Genomic DNA, 9436 nt, shown 5'->3' with positions numbered 1-9436 from the left:
AAACAACAGTAGAAGGATAAGACCCGCTCCAGACAGCGGAACTTGAAGATCGTATCTAGGTGACTCATCACCTAAGAGAAAACATACACTAATCACCCCTTCCTCCAGACAGGCCATAAGTTTTTCTGTATCAATCGGAGGGTAACCTCGGGTTTATTGATTATTGGCTAATTGTTTGACTGTTTGAGCACATAGCATGTGAATGATGGGGTTATTGGGATTGTATTTTCCTTGGTTTATGTAAGTCTCAAGGAATTTGGAGTGGTGGGTTCAGACACGTACACATGGGGTATAAAAGATGTTCACAAATGCTGGTCGGGATCCTTGGCTAAGAGGAGACTCTGCCTTGGGCCCACTGGTATAATAAACTGCGCTCCACTATCTGCACTGTCCTTCTGAATGAGTTTGTTTCTCAGAACCCGTGGCTACAACATTTGGTGCATTGGCTGGGAAACTCCTAACTTTGAGGAGACAGGTCTCATTTGAGGCCATACCAAGGCTTTGTGGCTTGAATCTCCTAGAGGGGGGAAGGCGCCTCGCCCCTCTGGAAGAATTCAGCCTTTCAATGCCCGGTTTCTTCACTTTGGTAGGTAGTGAATAGCAGCAAGGGAACTGAGCGCTCAGGTGAAGAGGGACCCACCTGGCAGGGTGGAAGAGGGGCCCTGACCACCCCCCTGGGAGGGACTACAAGGGGCATGGACCCACAGTGGCCTGGAATAGGCAGGCAGCAGCGATAGCTTGGTACACAGGGCGATGAGCGTGCTACGGTTTAGGAAGGAAATTTGTGAAGGTCATTTAGGAGATGTGTCCATGCCGTCTCAGGGAAAATTATTACCAGCGACCGCCAGGGGATTTTTAGGATAGGAAACTGGTCCTTGTATGCTTGTATTCTGCCCTCCCTCAGGAGGTGTCCCATCTGCTGTGAAATTCTTGACCCCCTTAGAATTGTTAGGCTGGAAGGAACGGGATACATAAGTGAGTATGAATTGGCTTTCCCAGAGATGGCCTGGGACGTGGGATATTTAACCCACCTGTGTTTTCATCGCACCTGATCAAGCCCACCAAGGCAGAATGGACTTTAACAGTTAAGGGAGAAACAGTCTTGGACCACGTGGTGTTCTGGTTTGGCTGTGCTGACTGGCAGGTGAATACACGCCAATCCCCCTTCTCCCTCTGGGATCTGGCAGGTAAGGCTCTTCTCACCCCAGTTAGGAAGGAGGCAGCATGGCAATTTAAGTGTCATTGAGTGGAAATATCAGAAGTACATAGGGTACTGAGAACTTCACAGACAGAATGAAAAGGAAAAGTAGAAGAAGGTCTGAGAAGGTAAGCAAGATGGGAGGAAGTGAATCTAAGGCAACTGTATTGGAGTGCATGATTAAAAATTTAAAGAAGGGATTAGGGGGAGACTATGGGGTGAAGCGGAGAAGGCGATGGCACCCCACTCCAGTACTTTTGCCTGGAAAATCCCATGGACGGAGGAGCCTGGTAGGCTGTGGTCCATGGGGTCGTTAGAGTCGGGCACGACTGCGCGACTTCACTTTCGCTTTCCACTTTCATGCATTGGAGAAGGAAAAGGCAACCCACTCCAGTGTTCTTGCCTGGAGAATCCCAGGGACGGGGGAGCCTGGTGGGCTGCCGTCTACGGGGTCGCACAGAGTCGGACACGACTGAAGCGACTTAGCAGCAGCAGCAGCAGCATGGGGTAAAGATGAAGCCTCACCGCCTCCACGTACTCTGTGAGGCCGAATGATCCTCTCTGGGAGTAGGATGGCCACAAGAGAACACCATGAACTTAAAAATAGTGGAAGCAGTCTATACAGTAGTCACAGAAGAGCCAGGACACCTGGATCAATATCCATATATTGACTCATGGCTAGGGTTAGCTCAAGACCCTCCTACTTGGACAAGGTTCTGTATCCAGAAAGGAAAGGGAAAAATATTAATGGCACAAAAATTGACCGATGATAAAAAGGAAATTCTACAGTTGGACAGGGATGACCTGACCCCTCCCCCATACTGGATAATGATGCGCCTGCCTCAGTGCTCCACCAGGGCTGGAGGCCGCCTTACTGCCCAGCCCAGGGCCAGGTGAAATCCTGCAGCAGCCGCTGCTCCTCCGCCAGCCCTCCCGGGGGTCGCAGAGCCGCCACCACGGCAGGCTCCCTTCCCGGTGACAGAAACTTCTGGCCAGCACTTCCAGGATCCGGCTCCAGCCGAACCGCCCAAGCTATACCGGCTCTCTCCCGGTGAGTACTGACAAGAAGGGGAGAGAGATGTTGGAATTAAGCAGAAACTGCGCTCTGCCAGAGAGCTGGAGGGAATGAATGAGAACGGGACAAGAGATTTGCAATGCTAGCTGCTGCTCTGGGAAAATCTATCTTGGGCCCTCCTGAAAACCTCCTCTGCCCCAGGGACAGGACAGTCCTTCAACCGGTCCCAACGGAGGCCCCGGGCCCCATTACAGCCAAACCAGTGTGCCTGCTGCCAAGCTTTTGGCTACTGGAAGAATGAATGCCCTAAGGCAAGGAAGGAAGAGGAAGCTCCCACAGTTGTGGGGCTTGCTGGCTTGGAAATTAAATAGGGCTGCCGGGGCTCAGAGATATCAGGTCCCCAAGAACCCATGGTAACCTTAAAAGTGGGGGACCAAACCATTGACTTCATGGTGGATACAGGAGCAGAACTGTTGGCAATAACAAAACCTGTGGCACCACTGTCCAGAAAGACTACCGCTGTAACTGGGGTATCGGGAGAAGAGATGATTAAATCGTTTTGCCAGCCCAGAAAATGTCAGATGGGGGGGCACCAAGTGACTCATGCATTCCTCTACATTCCTGAGTGCAGTACCCTTGTTGGGAAGAGACTTGCTCTCCAAACTAGGAGCACGAGTGACTTTCTCCTCTGAGGAGAGGCCCACCTTCCAGATAGACAATATGATTTATTTGCTCTCTCTCTCAAGACACCCCCCCAAGATGAATGGAGGTTGCATGAGCCTCCGAAGGCAGAACTGGGTGGGCCAGAAGAGCATGAGAGAGAGCTACCTCAATTATTCCCTGAGGTCTGGGCAGAAGACAACTCCTCAACTCCCCAGGCTGGCTAAACATCAAGCCCCAGTGATAATAGAACTCAAACCAGGCACCATCCCGGTTAGAAAGCTCCAGTACCCGCTACCGATAGGGGCCTGGGCTGGCATAATGCCCCACATCAATAGATTGAAACAAGTGGGCATTCTAGTGGAGTGCCAGTCAGCTTGGAATACGCCGATCCTGCCGGTCACAAAGGAAGGAGGACAGGACTAAAGGCCTGTACAGGATCTCAGGCTAGTCAACCAGGCTACTGTGACTTTACACCCCACTGTTCCAAACCCCTATACCTTAGCCTCCTCCCACCGAGGACTAAAGTTTATACTCGCCTAGATCTCAAGGATGCCTTCTGCATACGCCTTGCCCCAGTGTCACAGCCCATCTTTGTCTTTGAACGGGAAGATCCACCAAGCAACAGCTCATCTGGACTCCCCCACAAGGGTTTAAGAACTCCCCAGCCATCTCTGGGGAAGCCTTGGCTTCTGACCTGAACTCACTCCATCTGGAAGAGTACGGATGTTGGCTCCTACAATATGGGGATGACCTGCTGCTGGCCGCTGAGACCAAGGAAAAATGCTGGAAAGGGACAAAAGCACTCCTCTAGCTGCTGATGGAAGCAGGTTACCGGGTGTTAAAGAAGAAGGCACAGATCTGCAAGGAGGCGGTAAGGTATCTGGGGTTTGTTTTAAAGAAGGACACAAGGTTCCAAACCCTAGTTGGGTCCTATATACTGATGGCACCAGCCTGATAAAACAAGGACAATGGCTGTCAGGTTAGCCAAAGCGGAAGGGGCCATCAAGACTGAAAAGGATGGTGGGAATTGCCGAGTGGCAAATTATTGGTACCAGAGGAGCTGGCACATGATCTGGTAAGCCAAATACACCAAACGACCCACCTAGGCCATGCTGCCTGCTCACAGGTTAATGCTGTCTCTCGGTATTCAGACAAAAACCTCCGGATATTCAGCTGAAAGGCACACTGCCCTTTGAACACCTGGGAGTGGACTTCACTGAAATGAAACCTCACCGACACTACCATTACCTGCTGGTCATGGTATGTACGTTCTCGGGATGGGTAGAAGCTTTTCCTGCCTGGACTGAAAGAGCATCAGAAGTAGCCCGGTGCCTGCTTAGGGAAATAGTTCCCAGATTTGGACTTCCTACCAGCATTGGTTCAGACAATGACCCGACTTTTGTAGCTGATTTAGTACAACAAGTAAGCAAAACTTTAAACATCAAAAGAAAACTGCACACTGCATATAGGCCCAGAGTTCTGAGATGGTGGAGTGAACCAACTGGACATTAAAGAGACTCCCCAAGTGACTCTCCCATAGAGACTGACTGCTCCTGGGTGGACTTGCTTCCGACGGCTCTGCTCAGACTCAGGATGACCCCACAGTCCCAAGACTATTCTCCATACGAAATTGTGTATGGGAGGCCCCCTCCCATAATGAAACAGGTATCAACAAATTTGCATCAGGTAAGGGGTGATAGGATTTCACAGCAGATGGAACTGGGTAAGGTAATAAATCGGGTAACTAAGTTTGTACAAGGAAGTGTGCCATTCCCCCTTGGGGAACAGATTCATGATTTTATGCTTGGTGACCAAGTATGGGTCAAAGATTGGAAACTTGATTTGCTAGCCCCTTGGTGAAAGGGCCCTTATGTTATTCTAGCTACCCCTACTGCAGTTAAAGTGGCAGGTATTGTCCCTTGGATCCGTCATACGAGGGTGAAGAGAACATACCACGCAGACCCAAAAAACACTGAGTGGACTGCACAGAGGGACCCCTCTGACCTTTGAGAGACTAAGACCACCCTTAAGAAGAAGGAAAAGAAGATTCTGGACGAGCCCCTTCAGGATGAAGCCACACAATCAACTCCTGCTGCTTGGCCTCATCAACGTGATTTTGAATCTAACTTCTGTTTCAACTCAGGACAATGTTTTCATCTCATGGGCACATTCCTACGCAGACTTCCACAACACTTCCAGCTGCTGGGTATGTAGGGCTGTGCCTCTGTCAGTGACGGACGGACTTCCTTGGTGGGTGTCACCGCTCTGCTCTTTTCTGGGATGACAAAAAGAGACTTTCCTCTCTCTTGCCAATCATAACCTCTCCTTGCTCTCTTGGTGTAAGACCTACAGTCAATAGACTCGGGTCATGGGGTTACATTTAATATAAATGCCAGTGTAACAAAAGCCCAACCTACAACAAGACCTGGTAAATCCACCTTATTTACATGCTAGGTGGACAAGATCTGTGTGTCAATGGTATGAGTATATTGCTGCCTTATTCATATCCTCTATAGGGGCAACAGATATCATGATTAAAGTAGAGGCCTTGACTAATTTCACAAAACAGGCCCTCCTAGATAGAAAAAAAGCCATCCAAGCCTTAAATGGAGAGCAAATCCAAATGAGAAAAGCGGTAATTCACAACAGAATGGCTTTGGTCATACTCACAGCTGCTCAAGGAGGGACCTGTGCTATAATTAAGGTTGAGTGTTGTGTATACATTCCTGACTTATCTGGCAATCTATCGACTGCTTTAGATGACATGAAAAGCCAGGTAAAAGCAATGTCAAATGAAAACATTCCTTTCTGGATGTCAGTCCTATCTTGGGTGAAAGGCAACTTGTGGAAACTATATTTACCACTGTTATAGTTGCCTTGAGAGTTCTGCTTTGTGGACCCTGGATTTTACAATGTATTATGAACTTTGTAACCTGAAGGTTGAAGTCATTCTCCCAAATTGGCGGTTGGAAAGCCAGGGTGCAATATATCCCTATGAATGACGCTCATAATATGAGTTAAGAGCATCAAGAGCAGGGAATGAAGAAGGAATTCATAGGGCCTGGACTCCATCTTAGGCCCATTCGTGCTGATCATGCTCAGCCACCTTTCCAATGGACTCTGAACTCTGTGTTTAGTGCCTATGAAAACAACAACAGAAGGATAAGCCCCCCTCCAGACAGGGCAACCTTGAAGGTTGTATCTAGGTGACTCATCACCTAAGAGAAAACATACACTTAATCACCCCTTCCTCCAGACAGGCCATAAAATTTTCTGTATCTATCAGAGTGTAACCTCGGGTTTATTGATTATTGGCTAATTGTTTGACTGTTTGAGCACATGAGCACGTAGTACATGAATGATGGGGTTATTGGGATTGGATTTTCCTTGGTTTATGTAAGTCTCAAGGAATTTGGACTGGTGGGTTCAGACACGTACACATGGGGTATAAAAGATGTTCACAAATGCTGGTCGGGGTCCTTGGCTAAGAGGAGACTCTGCCTTGGGCCCGCCAGTGTAGTAAACTGCACTCCACTATCTGCACTGTCCTTCTGAGTGAGTTTGTTTCCCGGAACGCGTGGCTACAACACCCAGAGCTCCCTGCTCTCCTTTTCTGGAATCTTTCACATCTGAGAAGCAAAGTACTCCTGAATGTCACAGGCGCTACACTAACAAGCTGTGGCCCCAGAACTTCAGGGTCATTGTCCCTCCAGATATGAAGTCCTGGCTGTGCTGTAGTCGGGGACACAGCCATCTTGCACAGTGGGAGCAGCCTCCAGATCCTGAGCAGCTCCAGCCCCTGTGGGGCTCGGGCTCCTGATAGGGTGTCAGGACTTGACCTCCAGCCCCGCTGAGGCCCAGGTCCAGCTGCAGAGCCTCTGGCTCCTCCTGAGGCCGCGGGAGGCTGGGGAGGGCAAGCACGCAGCAGAAGCGAACTCTGCCAACTCTAGTACTTTGGTCTCTGGCACCTTTTGCCCCAACAGTCAAGCTTCCCATGGTTGAAAAAAAAAACAAAAACTCCATTTCTCTCTGCAGCAGCCGGTTCCTCTTTTCTAAATCTTCCCGTGCCCACCCTGAGCTCCTCAGCTTCATTCTGCCTGGCTCTGCTCCTCAGCCAGCAGCTCTGTTTCTTGGTCTAAGGAAGGAACTGGTGAGGAAGGAAGGCTAGAGGAGGGGAAGGAAAGGGGTGGCGGGGACAGGAGGTGGCATAGCCTGAAAACTTCCAGTTGTGATAACCTAACTTTGAATTGATCTAGAATGAAACCTTTTTTCCTTCCTAAGCTGCAAGTATTTGAAATGCTCACTGGTGTCTTTGGGGTGGGAAATTAGCATAACTTCCTTTTCTCTCAGTCAGGTCTTCCAGCCTCCCAGTGGGGTTTCTCTTTGAAATAAGAGTCGAGTGTGTGGATAGGTTTCAGGAGCAAGGCTTGAAGGCCAAGAAGAAAAGCAACCAGCTTATTTCCCATCCAAAGAGTAACCAGATACAGCTGTAACATTAGACTGAAGTGCTTGGGAAAGTGATTATTATTATTTATTATTTTATAAGAAACAAATACAGATTGCTGAGGACAGGGCCTAAATCTAGCTTTGATGATATAGTTCAGTATACTGTGTAAAATTTAACAAGCTAGTTGATTTATTTCCTTAGGGAAAAAACTTAAAACTAATCTTTTAAAAAAACAAAATGATTATGTATCAATTTAGAGATACAAACCAGAGATTCTCAAACACCCAGAGGATACAATAGACTTATGGCCCGTTCCTATTTCCTTCCGTATTGGCTACATTCAAGTTTGAGCAATTATTGAAGGAAGTTATAATTCTCTGGCGTTTTGACTACCTGTGGGAGCTATAATAAGATCTCAGCTGAAACAGGAAACATCCTATAAATTCCCCTTGTATGACTGGAATTGAACGTAGTTTATGTTTGCAATAGTCATGTAACTTTGTTGGGGGCGACAATTAAATTACATTGTAAGTTACATATTACCAAATAGCCTCTGCTGAATAATACCCTGTTTTGTATGTTTGTCACCTCTTTGTAACAGCAGCCTGTGTCTGGACTGTAGTTAACACACAATCAACTGTGAGATATTGAAATGAAGAGAAAAGAGGCATTTAACACTGAGTTTGTGAAAGGTTATATGTAACGGGATTTCCCATGAGCAAATTATACCAAAAAAGAAATACTACGTTTTCTTAGTTTGAATAGAAAAAAGTTGGGTGATTTAAAAACTAGGGACTATGTCAACAGAAGGGAATATGGTTTATTGGCTCAATATATTTTTTCAAGGAATTATTATTTATGAACCTGAAAGAATACTACCCCTTGTCTTTCTTTTAGCTCATTCAAAAGAATTTCAACATAGTTATTCTTTAATTACTATCCCTGGAAAACTAACCTTGAAAAAAGAAAGACAAAAATAAACTATTGTATTTTTTTAGTCCAATTCATTTGAAAACCCTGTATTGGAGTTACCATATATATGGGTTTGAACCAAACTCTTTTTGTTCAAGTCAGTCTATGCAGTTCAGATTCAGGATACCTGTAGTGCCAGTCCCACCTGACTTTGCGTCTCCAACCTATGACCTAAGCAAGTTGTTGTTGTTGTTGTTTTTCGGTTGCTAAGTCATGTCTGACTCTTTATGACCCCATGGACTGCAGCACACCAGGCTTCCCTGTCTTTACTATCTCCTGAAGTTTGCTCAAATTCATGTCCATTGAGTTGGTGATGCCATCCAATCATCTTATTCTCCATTGCCCGCTTTTCCTCCTGCCTTCAGTCTTTCCCAGGGTCTTTTCCAAAGAGTCATCTCTTCACATCAGGTGTCCAAAGTATTGGAGCCTCAACTTCAGCATCAGTCCTTCCAATGAATGTTCAGGACTGATTTGCTTTAGGATTGACTGGTTCGATCTCCTTGCAGTCCAAGGGACTCTCAAGAGTCTTCTCCAGCATCACAGTAAGAAAGCATTAATTCTTTGGTGTTCAGCCTTCTTTATGGTCTAACTCTCACATCCATACATGACTACTGGCAAGGCCATAGCTTTGACTACATGGACCTTTGTCAGCAAAGTGCTGTCTCTGCTTATTATAACGCTGTCTATGTTTGTCATGATTTTTCTTCCAAAGAGCAAGTGTCTTTTAATTTCATGGCTGCAATCATGGTCCACAGTGATTTTGGACCTAAACACGGGTGGATGTAGTTGAAATGAGATGTGCAAGTGGAAAATCAGAATTTCAGTATCGCATGTGTTGAAACACAAATTCAGCGTTTTAACAATCTGCATCTGTTTTCATTCATGATCCTTGCTCTGAGTGTTGTACAATTCTAGCAAGGCGTTTTGTGAATCAGAGAACAGACTACAAAGCCCAGAAGCTACAGGAGTGTTAGCTAATGGGTTCAGACTTAAGTGAAATGCATTTCTGCTGAGTGTCGAAAGAATGCTACCTCATGACTGTATGCATTATGAATAAATTAGAGAGGTCCCCGTAAAAATAGGGGGAAAACCTACAAATCACATTCAAGAAAATTAAACAATAATAAGGAACTCCTTGCCT

At 46.7% G+C, this 9436-nt stretch overlaps 1 pseudogene; it reads left to right on the top strand.

Annotated features, from left to right (window-relative positions):
• LOC106502664 lies at positions 3694-5897 on the top strand (annotated as a pseudogene).

The sequence above is a fragment of the Capra hircus genome, chromosome 2, assembly GCF_001704415.2.
Source record: "Capra hircus breed San Clemente chromosome 2, ASM170441v1, whole genome shotgun sequence".
NCBI lineage: Eukaryota > Metazoa > Chordata > Mammalia > Artiodactyla > Bovidae > Capra > Capra hircus.
This window is presented reverse-complemented; position numbering and strand designations above follow the sequence as displayed.